Source organism: Balaenoptera acutorostrata, chromosome 9, assembly GCF_949987535.1.
Source record: "Balaenoptera acutorostrata chromosome 9, mBalAcu1.1, whole genome shotgun sequence".
In the NCBI taxonomy this organism is placed as follows: Eukaryota; Metazoa; Chordata; class Mammalia; order Artiodactyla; family Balaenopteridae; genus Balaenoptera; species Balaenoptera acutorostrata.
Genome location: NC_080072.1, coordinates 9,223,367 through 9,235,504, shown reverse-complemented (window position 1 = coordinate 9,235,504; position 12,138 = coordinate 9,223,367). Strand labels below are relative to the sequence as shown.

Sequence of the window (12,138 nt, the reverse complement as noted above, 5' to 3'; positions counted from 1 at the left end):
TTCCTGAGCTTCAGAGCTGTGCATCCAGTTGCCTTCTGGATGAACATTGTCACTTGGATGGTCCACAAACTTCTTAACTTTTCCAAAATGAATTCAACCTGCTTCTCCTATTTCACTCAACTGTCCAAGCTCCCCCACTGCCACTACCCTAATTGAGGCCTTTGACCCCAAGGTTTTTACAACAGACTTAATCTGACTCCCTGACCCTGGTTTCCTTTCTTTAGTCCATTCTCCATCTTGAAGCTGGAGTGATCTTTCTAAATAAAAAGTTTGGTCCAGTCTCATGTCTCAGTTCATAACTCTTCAGTGCCCCTCCATAGTCTTTAGGTTATCGTCCAGATCATCATGATAGCCACTGAGACCCCTTTGCCCCTTTCCTTGCTGCCACTCCCTCCCCAAGACAGATCCGCTCTGCCTGCCCACCATAAACTCCCTGAGTTTAGAGATGATGTCTGTGTAAATCATCATTGTATCCCTATTGCCTAGCAGAGTAGAGGACACAAAGTAGGACTCAATATATACTAATTTATCCCTATAAATTTTTGAATGTTCTTTTTCTAGCCCCAATTCATTGATTACCCTTCTTATCAGATGAGGTGCTTAGAGAGGTCTGGTGATTTTGCCCAGAGAGCAACCCTGCCCCCACCTGGCAGCAAGAGGCACTGCCTCACTTAATGGATGAGGAGGTATGCAAATAACCAGTTCTTTGCCAGGAACTGGGAGATAAGACAGTAACTTAAGTTATTTGATAACAGAATTTCCTGGTCTCTGGGGAAGATGAGGATGTTGATGATTGTAAGGACAGGCTTACAAGCTGTGTTTGTGGACCTGAGTGAGGAAAGTTTGGGACAGCAAGAAATGATGGGGAGTTAATACAGATAATATCAATTATAGGCCTTTTGTCTAAGATGAAGTGTGGTATCTGTTCTTATCAGTTTAATATCTATGTCCTTTACCTGAGGACAACGTATTACAATGAGTTTTGGAACAAGGAGATAGAATAGGAGCTTGTTTTGTCAGCTCCATGCATCAACCTGGCATTGCAGTACTTCCAGGAATAGTGTACCCCTTTGGGGATATTTAGTTGTTAAACAAGAGATTTGTTAGCTATAACTTTGGTGAAATTATGTTTCCCTTAGAAAGAATAAGCATGATAAACTATGGCAACTGGATTCATTAGTAAAGGATTTGGTTATGGACTTGTAAGAGGTACTATAGACCATATGAAGTAGTCCAGAACTAGGCTAACAAGCATATATATTAATTCAACAACCAGTAATTACTTTATGTAATGGCAGAATATAGCAGTGGTCACCAAACTTTTTTAAAAAATTAATTAATTAATTAATTAATTTATATTTGGCTGTGTTGGGTTTTCGTTGCTGCTTGCAGGCTTTCTCTAGTTGCGACGAGCAGGGGCTACTCTTCGTTGTGGTGCGCAGGCTTCTCATTGCGGTGGCTCCTCTTGTTGAGGAGCATGGACTCTAGGCGCGCGGGCTTCAGTAGTTTTGGCACGCGGGCTCAGTAGTTGTGGTTTGTGGGCTCTAGAGCGCAGGCTCAGTAGTTATGGCGCAAGGGCTTAGTTGCTCCGTGGCATGTGGGATCTTCCTGGACCAGGGCTCGAACCCATGTGCCCTGCATTGGCAGGCGGATTCTTAACCACTGTGCCACCAGGGAAGTCCCACCAAACTTTTTTGATTGCTCTCTATCAGTTAAGAAAAAAACTAGAGGGAATTCCCTGGCAGTCCAGTGGTTGGGACTCTGCGCTTTCGCTGCTGAGGGCCTGGGTTCAGTCCGTGCTCCGGCAACTAGGATCCCGCAAGCTGCACAGAGCAGCCAAAAAAAACCCCCAAAAACAAAAAAACTAGAACACCCTAATAGATGAAGATTTTTTTAGGGTAAATTATATTTTATGTACATTATCAATTATTTGAAAAGGTAGAAAATTTTTCAAAGGATGAAATATAAATAGAAGTTCACATGTTTTCTTTATAAATCATTGTATTGGCTAAGACGATGCCTGAAATTAGAATCCTGGGTTCATCTTATGCTTTCTGATGAAGGCCAAGTCATTTTGTCTGTTTGGTGGTTTAGTGCTTCTTTCATGGTGGATTCTTTTTGGTGGCCATTAATGTGTGATGCAGAAATCTTCGGCTCTGTGCACTCTCCCGTATGTCTGTCACCATTCTCTGCCCTAGGCCTCATTGCCTTTGATCTTCTAGTCCTTTCCCTTCCGGTCCTCTAATCAGATGGCCAGGCCATTGGCCATCGACCTAGAATGTGTATATATTCTCACCTTGGGCTATTTCTCCTTCTACACAAGGTGGATCATCAGGTGTATAGCTGGCAGATTTTCTGTCTCCACTGTCTTTCAAGACCACTTCTGAATGTGACTGTCATCCATTTTCAGTTGGCACTCATAAGTTAACCCATCTGTAAATCATGCTTGGGCTTTTACTTCCTCCCTTAGCATGTTATACAAGACATTCCTTATGACTATGGGTTCTTTTGCACAAGGGGTGGGGATGCTTTTAGATGTATGGTGGGTAGCAAGAGGTCTGGGCTACCTGCTCATGCAGTTTGCTTGTGTCCTCTGGTTCTGCTTAGTCTTGATTCTGGAGGTACCGTTTCCATCTTTTGAAAGACTGCTGCTGGTCTGGTCTGACTGTTTGACTTAACAGGTCCAACTTATAATGGCAGCAGTTCTGACATAACTCTGTCATAACTCATAATGGGAGCAAGTCTGACAACCGACTCATAATGGGAGCATTTCATGGTTACTTAGTGTTTCATTATGAAGTATTCCAATAACAGGCTAAGAGTTTTTTCTCAAAAGGCATGTATTTCTCTGTTGTGGACAGACTGGCCTTGCTCTAGAATTTCAAGCCCCTGCTTTGCCCATTGGGGCTTGCCATAGGCTCCACACTGCATGTTTTCCCACCCTCTTAGGTCTCTTGGATGTTATGACCTAAGCGGCAGGGCTTCATGCATTGCAGCTTGGACCTGCTGCAGAGCCCTTTCCTACTCTGGGTTGCACTCAAAGTTGGCAGCTTACCATGTCATCTGGTGTATAGGTGGGAGCTTTATTTCTAGGAGTGGATAAGATAGGCACCATCCACACATCCTTTCTGTCTTTTATGGTGGCACTAATCTCTGTCCCTCTCCCCTTACTCCCTAGGATATGGTCATTTCTTTTTATTTACTATCATGGCTGAAGAGTGGGGGAATTTCAGAGATTTCTACCTTGCCTTTCCCACTATGATAGCTCTTCTCTCTTAGGTTAAGGACCCAAAGTAGAGGTTATACCAACTCATGAGTATATTAGTTCCACTAAACACTTGGGGACTGAAGAAATTACCTCTTCTGATGGGAATCATGATGATGCTTTGGGTCTCTAGGCATCAGTGTCAGCTCAGATCCTGTGTCTAAAATGCTGAAAATATTTGCACATTCTCCTTTTCCAAATGTATAGTCATCTCAATAGGTGATGAGTTCCCTTTTGGGAAGAACTGGGAGAGTCATTATAGTTTCATGATCCTTCCCCTGGGGACTTGGTTATCTCTTCAGTAACTGAGTTTTGGATGTGAAAATTGGCTCAGATCCAGGAACTAAGGAAGAGATTTTGGCACCATTTATTTTAAAAATTTAATTTAATTTATTTATTTACACAGCAGGTTCTTATGGTTATCTATTTTATACATATTAGTGTGTATAAGTCAATCCCAATCTCCCAATTCATCCAACCACCACTACTCCCCCCGCCACTTTCCCCCCTTGGTGTCCATACGTTTGTTCTCTATATCTGTGTCTCAACTTCTGCCCTGCAAACCGGTTCATCTGTACCATTTTTCTAGGTTCCACATATATGCGTTAATATATGATATTTGTTTTTCTCCTTCTGACTTACTTCACTCTATATGACAGTCTCTAGATCCATCCACATCTCTACAAATGACCCAATTTTGTTCCTTTTTATGGCTGAGTAATATTCCATTGTATATATGTACCACATCTACTTTATCCATTCGTCTGTCAATGGGCATTTAGGTTGCTTCCATGATCTGGCTACTGTAAATAGTGCTGCAATGAACATTGGGGTGCATGTGTCTTTTTGAATTATGGTTTTCTCTGGGTATATGCCCAGTAGTGGGATTGCTGGGTCATATGGTAATTCTATTTTTAGTTTTTTAAGGACCCTCCATACTGTTCTCCATAGTGGCTGTATCAGTTTACATTCCCACCAACAGTGCAAGAGGGTTCCCTTTTCTCCACACCCTCTCCAGCATTTGTTGTTTGTAGATTTTCTGATGATGCGCATTCTAACTGGTGTGAGGTGATACCTCATTGTAGTTTTAATTTGCCTTTCTCTAATAATTAGTGATGTTGAGCAGCTTTTCATGTGCTTCTTGGCCATCTGTATGTCTTCTTTGGAGAAATGTCTATTTAGGTCTTCTGCCCATTTTTTGATTGGGTTGTTTGTTTTTTTAATACTGAGCTGCATGAGCTATTTATATATTTTGGAGATTAATCCTTTGTCCGTTGATTCACCTGCAAATATTTTCTCCCATTCTGAGGGTTGTCTTTTCGTGTTGTTTATGGTTTCCTTTGCTGTGCAAAAGCTTTTAAGTTTCATTAGGTCCCATTTGTTTATTTTTGTTTTTATTTCCATTACTCTAGGAGGTGGATCAGAAAAGATCTTGCTGTGATTTATGTCAAACAGTGTTCTTTCTATGTTTTCCTCTAAGAGTTTTATAGTGTCCAGTCTCCAGTCCATTAGGTCTCTAATCCATTTTGAGTTTATTTTTGTTTATGGTGTTAAGGAGTGTTCTAATTTCATTCTTTTACATGTAGTTGTCCAGTTTTCCCAGCACCACTTATTGAAGAGACTGTCTTTTCTCCAGTGTATATCCTTGCCTCCTTTGTCATAGATTAGTTGACCATAGGTGTGTGGGTTTATCTCTGGGCTTTCTATACTGTTCCATTGATCTGTGTTTCTGTTTTTGTGCCAGTACCATATTGTCTTGATTACTGTAGCTTTGTAGTATAGTCTGAAGTCAGGGAGTCTGATTCCTCCAGCTCCGTTTTTTTCCCTCAAGACTGCTTTAGCTATTCGGGGTCTTTTGTGTCTCCATACAAATTTTAAGATTTTTTTGTTCTAGTTCTGTAAAAAAATGCCACTGGTGATTTGATAGGGATTGCATTGAGTCTGTAGATTGCTTTGGGTAGTATAGTCATTTTCACAATATTGATTCTTCCAATCCAAGGACATGGCATATTTCTCCACCTGTTTGTGTCATCTTTGATTTCTTTCATCAGTGTCTTATAGTTTTCTGAGTACAGGTCTTTTACCTCCTTAGTAGGTTTATTCCTAGGTATTGTTTTTGTTGCAGTGGTGAATGGGATTGTTTCCTTAATTTCTCTTTCAGATTTTTCGTTGTCAGTGTATAGGAATGCAAGAGATTTCTGTGCATTAATTTTGTATCCTGCAACTTTACCAAATTAATTGATAACCTCTAGTAGTTTTCTGGTGGCATCTTTAGGATTCTCTATGTATAGTATCATGTTATATGCATATAGTGAGAGTTTTACTTCTTCTTTTCCAATTTGTACTCTTTTTATTTCTTTTTCTTCTCTGATTGCTGTGGCTAGGACTTCCAAAACTATGTTGAATAATAGTGGTGAGAGTGGATATCCTTGTCTTGTTCCTGATCTTAGAGGAAATGCTTTCAGTTTTTCACCATTGAAAATGATGTTTGCTGTGGGTTTGTCATATATGGCCTTTATTATGTTGAGGTAGGTTCCCTCTATGCCCACTTTCTGGAGAGTTTTTATCATAAATGGGTGTTGAATTTTGTCAGAAGCTTTTTCTGCATCTATTGAGATGGTCATATGGTTTTTATTCTTCAGTTTGTTAATATGGTGTATCACATTGATTGATTTGCATATATTGAAGAATCCTTGCATTCCTGGGATAAACCCCACTTGATCATGGTGTATGATCCTTTTAATGTGTTGTTGGATTCTGTTTGCTAGTATTTTGTTGAGGATTTTTGCATCTATGTTCATCAGTGATATTGGTTTATAATTTTCTTTTTTTGTAGTATCTTTATCTGGTTTTGGTATCCGGGTGATGGTGGCTTCATAGAATGAGTTTGGGAGTGTTCCTTCCTCTGCAATTTTTTGGACGAGTTTGAGAAGGATGGGTGTTAGCTCTTCTCTAAATGTTTGATAGAATTCACCTGTGAAGCCATCTGGTCCTGGACTTTTGTTTGTTGGAAGATTTTTAATCACAGTTTCAATATCATTATTTGTGATTGGTCTGTTCATATTTTCTATTTCTTCCTGCTTCAGTCTTGGAAGGTTATACCTTTTTAAGAATTTGTCCATTTCTTCCAGGTTGTTCATTTTATTGGCATAGAGTTGCTTGTAGTAAGTAGTCTCTTAGGATGCTTTGTATTTCTGCAGTGTCTGTTGTAGCTTCTCCTTTTTCATTTCTAATTTTATTGATTTGAGTCCTCTTCCTCTCTTTCTTGATGAGTCTGGCTAATGGTTTATCAATTTTGTTTATCTTCTCAAAGAACCAGTTTTTAGTTTTATTCATCTTTGCTGTTTTCTTTGTTTCTATTTCATTTATTTCTGGTCTGATGTTTATGATTTCTTTCCTTCTTCTAACTTTGGGTTTTGTTTGTTCTTCTTTCTCTAGTTCCTTTAGGTGTAAGGTTAGATTGTTTATTTGAGATTTTTCTTGTTTCTTGAGGTAGGCTTGTATTGCTATAAACTTCCTGTTAGAACTGCTTTTGCTGCATCCCGTAGGTTTTGGATCATTGTGTTTTCGTTGTCATTTGTCTCTAGGTATTTTTTGATTTCCTCTTTGATTTCTTCAGTGATCTCTTGGTTGTTTAGTAACGTATTGTTTAGCATCCATGTGTTTGTGTTTTTACGTTTTTTTCCCTGTAATTGATTTCTAATCTCATAGCATTGTGGTCGGAAAAGATGCTTGATATGATTTCAATTTTCTTAAGTTTACCAAGGCTTGATTTGTGACCCAAGATGTGATCTATCCTGGAGAATGTTCCATGTGCACTTGAGAAGAAAGTGTAATCTGCTGTTTTTGGATGGAATGTCCTATAAATATCAATTAAATCTACCTGGTCTATTGTGTCATTTAAAGCTTGTGTTTTCTTATTAATTTTCTGTCTGGAAGATCTGTCCATTGGTATAAGTGAGGTGTTAAAGTCCTCCACTGTTATTATGTTACTGTTGATTTCCTCTTTTATGGCTGTTAGCAGTTGCCTTATGTATTGAGGTGCTCCTGTGTTGGGTGCATATATATTTATAATTGTTATATCTTCTTCTTTGATTGATCCATTGATCATTATGTAGTGTCCTTCCTTGTCTCTTGTAACATTCATTATTTTAAAGTCTATTGTATCTGATATGAGTATTGCTACTCCAGCTTTCTTTTGATTTCCATTTGCATGGGATATCTTTTTCCATCCCCTCACTTTCAGTCTGTATGTGTCCCTAGGTCTGACGTGAGTCTCTTGTAGACAGCATATATATGGGTCTTGTTTTTGTATCCATTCAGCGAGCCTGTGTCTTTTGGTTGGAGCATTTAATCCATTCACGTTTAAGGTAATTATTGATATGTGTGTTCCTATTACCATTTTCTTAAGTGTTATGAGTTTGTTTTTGTAGGTTCTTTTCTTCTCTTGTGTTTCCCACTTAGAGAAGTTCCTTTAGCATTTGTTGTAGAGCTGGTTTGGTGGTGCTGAATTCTCTTAGCTTTTGTTTGTCTGTAAAGCTTTTGATTTCTCTCTCAAATCTGAATGAGATCCTTGCTGGGTAGAGTAATCTTGGCTGTAGGTTCTTCCCTTTCATCACTTTAAATATATCATGCCACTACCTTCTGGCTTGTAGAGTTTCTGCTGAGAAATCAGCTGTTAACATTATGGGAGTTCGCTTGTATGTTATTTGTCGTTTTTCCCTTGTTGCTTTCAATAATTTTTCTTTGTCCTTAATTTTTGTCAGTTTGATTACTGTGTGTCTTGGTGTGTTTCTCCTTGGGTTTCTCCTGCCTGGGACTCTCTGCACTTCCTGGAGTTGGGTGGCTCTTTCCTTTCCCATGTTAGGGAAGTTTTTGACTATAATCTCTTCAAATATTTTCTCAGGTCCTTTCTCTTTCTCTTCTCCTTCTGGGACCCCTATAATGTGAATGCTGTTGTGTTTAATGTTGTCCCAGAGGTCTCTTAGGCCATCTTCATTTCTTTTCATTCTTTTTTCTTTATTTTATTCCACGGCAGTGATTTCCACCATTCTTGTCTTCCAGGTCACTTATCTGTTCTTCTGCCTCAGTTATTCTGCTATTGATTCCTTCTAGTGTATTTTTCATTTCAGTTATTGTATTGCTCATCTTTTTTTGTTTGTTCTTTAATTCTTCTAGGTCTTCGTTAAACATTTCTTGCATCTTCTCGATCTTTGCCTCCATTCTTTTTCCGAGGTCCTGGATCATCTTCACTATCATTATTCTGAATTGTTTTTCTGGAAGGTTGCCTATCTCCACTTCATTTAGTTGTTTTTCTGGGGTTTTATCTTGTTCCTTCATCTGGTACAGAGTCCTCTGCCTTTTCATTTTGTCTATCTTTCTGTGAATGTGGTTTTCCTTCCACAGGCTGCAGAACTGTAGTTCTTCTTGCTGGTGGACGAGGCTAAGAGGCTTGTGCAAGCTTCCTCTTGGCTACTATTTATCGTGGTGACTGTATTTAGCCTTCTGCTCCTTTCTTCTTTCTTTCTTCAGGTTGTAGATGTTCAGCAGCATTCTCGGCTTCCTTGGCTTCCCATCTATTTTCCCCCTAGGGATACCTTTGTTTATTATATCTACAACTGTCTTTGATGGGTCAAGGCCCCAAGGCTAACCCTCCAATCTTGCCATTCTTATGGTAATTACAGCTTTCTGGCTTCTGGCAGTTAAGCAGTGCTTCTGTTTAACCTCTCCTGTTTTACTTGATTGGGGATGGGCAGGGAGTACCATCCCCATACATCTCAAGTAGCTCAGCTCTGTGACTTCCTCTCCTCCACCATAGAGGAGAACCACCCCTGAACTTCTTAGTGATGCTGATACCCCTCTCAATAGATGGCCTTGGTGAATATTGTGTCCTCTGGGCCCTTTCTTGGAACACAATTCTCTGGTGGGTCTTCTGGCCTCACCTGATATATCCATTCTGGCATGCCTGCTTTCTTCAGCCTGTTTATTCCTTCCTCTACCACCTACTAGGGCAACTCAGGCATATCTCTTTCACTCAGCATAGGCCATTGCTTTCTCAAAGCTTCTATGAGCCACCATAGAAGTGATTTTGCCCCACCCACTGGAATCCTTGCCAGGGGTTGAGTCCTGGGTCCCAAGAAAGTTCCCTGAAGTCCTTGGATTCTTAACCAGTGATCATATCCCTGGTCCCCAAGTGCTTAATGGGATTGATATACTTGGAGTTGGAGTAACCCCCACATTGAGTCTTTGGCCTGGGAAAGACAAAGTAGAAATCTTTGAAACTGCTCGGTCCCCACTCCAGCGACTTTCTTACTACCCATTCTCTCTTCAACCCATTGCACTCAGGGTTCTGTCCTGGATTCACTTGTTTTCTCACTCTGCCTAGACCAATTTATCCATTACCATGACTTCATTAACTATACATATTCCGCCATCTCCCAAACTTCATCTCAATCCAGGATCTCCTGAACTGCAGACCCTTGTATCTGACTGCCAGACATGTTCACTGAGATGTTTCATCAACATCTGGCTCAACTTGTCCAAAACCGAATTCATCATCTTTCCCCACAAATCTGTTCCTTCTCCAGTGTGCCCTCTTTTACTCAGTTGTCCAAGACAGACATTATCCCCACTGCCTCCGTACTGTAAATGCCCTCCAGCTGAAGACTATCAGGAACATACTTGTATCAGAGCAGGTTGGATTTATTACTTGTTACAGGAGGAAGAACACACACCATGGGGGGGAGGGTGTTAGAAAAACTTACAGGATTTGGGCTGGTGTTAGGTGATTTGGGTGAGGGTTTAAGCTCGTGGGGCTTTACTCTGGGTGTTTTCAGGAAGTGGGATCATTTTATTATTGGATATCTTAATAAGTCTTATCTAGAATGAGAGAAGACTACAATGAGGCTAAATCTGTAATTGGTAAAGTAGCAGCAGTCACTCATATTAGCCAGGATAGAGAGATGTTTGGACTTTGTGATTTGGACAGTGTTCATGTTTTCGTTTGTGTTTAGACACGATTATGTGAATGATCTTGTTCTGGTTTTTTCATCCACCATGACCACAGAGTAGCCTTGTCTGATGTTATGTTCAACATGAGAACACCAAGGCCTAGCAGTGAGGGCCAGGCCAGCTTCTGGACATTAGTAGCTACTTTCCTCTTTCTCAGTACCCTAGTTCAAGCCCTTCACCCCTGGATTTCTGCTAGAGATTTCTAACCAGGTTCCCTGGCTCTGACTCTACCCCCTTCTAATCCATTCTCCACATGATAGCCAGAGTGATCTTTCCAAATAAAAAAGCTGATCTCAGCTCAAAATCCTCCTCCTTTGCTCTTAGGTTAAAGTCTGTTCCTACTGTTACCAGGCCCTTTCCAGACTCTTGGACAGCAATACTGTAGAAATGAATATCGTTTCCACAAGACTCTCAGGCAAGCAAAGCTTTTTATTAAAAGAGATAGCTTGTGCACAAGGGAGAAGGCAGGAAAAAAAAAAGAGCCAGCTCCCTGAGTAGAAGGGGCGAGCTGCTTTTATAACAAAAGGGAGGGTTTGTCTCATGATTACTGATAATTTCCAGAAATCATCAGAGCTCTTTGATCAGCAGCAGGTGGCTCCAAGTTGGCTGTCAGGAACAGGGAGAGCTTCTGTGAGGGGAAAGAAATGAGAATTTTCTGCAAGAAAGCACAGGAACAGATAAGGTTAAAATTTATAGTTGAGCTTCTTGTCTTGTGGCAGCTAGGTTAGTGTAACAGAGATAAAGTTAATCTTTTATTCATGCGAGCCTGGTTTTTGTCTCTGGGACTCAGGCCCCCAGGGCCTTTGTTCTTTAGCTTGCAAGGCCTGTTTTGCCCAAGGCCGTTCCTCGGTTCTTTTCCAAAATGGCTGTACCCTTGTCTTTCTGTCTCACTACCAACAGAGCCAGCAAGGCCCAGTTTCCCTTTTCAGTTTCAATAACACCACTCCTTCCCTCCCCCTCGCTCTACCCGACCCCTTTCTGGCATATACTCCCTGAGGTCAGAAATCTTGTCTGAATAATTTATTACTTTATCCCCATCATGTATAACAAGGCATGTCACTATAATTCATTGATTGCCTGCTCTATGCTATGAAGTAATCTCCTGAAGAGGTTGTTAGAAGAAATACTTCTGAACTTTAAACAGGTTCCTCTAACAGGAGTCTTTCTGGGAGGATGGCAGCTGCTCCAGGGAATTGGTCTGCCCTCTCCTGGCAGCAAGAGGCACTGCCTCTATTAGTAGAGGAGTAGGAATAAGCCAATGAGCAGTGCTCTGCAAGGAGCACGCGTAGGATGTTCACCTGTAGGGCAAAAATTCAATCTGAGAACAGAATTTCCTTATTTCCTGAACCGTGGAGGAATGTGACAGTGGGAAACTCTCCCAGGGAAGGATTAGATTGGTTTTTGGAAGAGCCAAATATGTGGAATTTTAAAAGGAACAACTTTAAGGCTGCTTCTATGGCCTTGCGTGAAAGTTTGGGAAGCAAAGCCTGGTGAGAATTTTTCTCTTTTTTAATTGAAATGTAGTTGATTTACAATGTTGTGTCAGTTTCAGGTGTACAGCACAGTGATTCAGCTACACGTATACACACACACACACACACATATGCGTAGATACATTCTTTTCAGATTTTTTCCCTTACAGGTTATTACGAAATATTGAATATAGTTCCCTGTGCTATACAGTAGGCCCTTGTTGGTTAGGGAATCTTAATTATAGGTTGTTTCTTTGGGTTTTGGCCTAAGATCAAGGTTAGTATCTGTTCTTATCATTTAACATCTCATAAATCCTCTACCTGAGGGTACTTTATTTATTTTATTTTATTTTAAAATATAATTTATTTTATTTATTTTATTTTTGGCTG

General features: G+C 40.3%; 1 non-coding gene and 1 pseudogene across 1 annotated transcript; both read left to right on the top strand.

Annotated features, from left to right (window-relative positions):
- The first annotated feature begins 883 nt into the window (after positions 1–883).
- LOC114236763 (U2 spliceosomal RNA) lies at positions 884–1,071 on the top strand. Its single transcript, XR_003622631.1, has one exon. It is a non-coding gene; the product is annotated as a U2 spliceosomal RNA (small nuclear RNA).
- A 10,922-nt stretch (positions 1,072–11,993) lies between these two features.
- Positions 11,994–12,103, top strand: LOC114236764 (U2 spliceosomal RNA; annotated as a pseudogene).
- The last annotated feature ends 35 nt before the right edge of the window (positions 12,104–12,138 follow it).